Below are 405 nucleotides of genomic sequence, written 5' to 3' on the forward strand. Positions count from 1 at the left end.
ATATATATATATATTCTTTTTCATATTCTCTACATTATGGTTTATTCCAGGATATTGAATATAGTTCCCTATGGTATACAGTAGGACCTTGTTGTTTATCCATTCTATGTGTAAAAGCTTACATCTGCTAACCCCAAACTCCCAATCCATCCTTCCCACACCCCGCCACCCACCCCTTGGCAAACACAAGTCTGTTGTCTATATCTGTGAGTCTCTTCTGTTTCTGTTTCATAGATAAGCTCATTTGTGTCATATTTTAGATTCTACATATAAGTGATATCATATGGTATTTGTCTTTCTCTTACACAGTCACTTACTATGATAATCTCTAGGTCCATCCATGTTGCTGCAAATGGCATTATTTCATTTTTTATGGCTGAGTAATATTCCATTGTGTATATATAT

The 405-nt window shown here is 34.6% G+C and overlaps 1 protein-coding gene across 1 annotated transcript in view; it reads right to left on the reverse strand.

Annotated features, from left to right (window-relative positions):
• PROKR1 (prokineticin receptor 1) overlaps window positions 1-405 on the reverse strand; it is a 9,783-nt gene that overhangs the window by 1,044 nt on the left and 8,334 nt on the right. The window lies entirely within an intron of this gene.

Source organism: Lipotes vexillifer, unplaced genomic scaffold (genome assembly GCF_000442215.2).
Source record: "Lipotes vexillifer unplaced genomic scaffold, Lipotes_vexillifer_v1.1 scaffold311, whole genome shotgun sequence".
Lineage (NCBI taxonomy): Eukaryota > Metazoa > Chordata > Mammalia > Artiodactyla > Lipotidae > Lipotes > Lipotes vexillifer.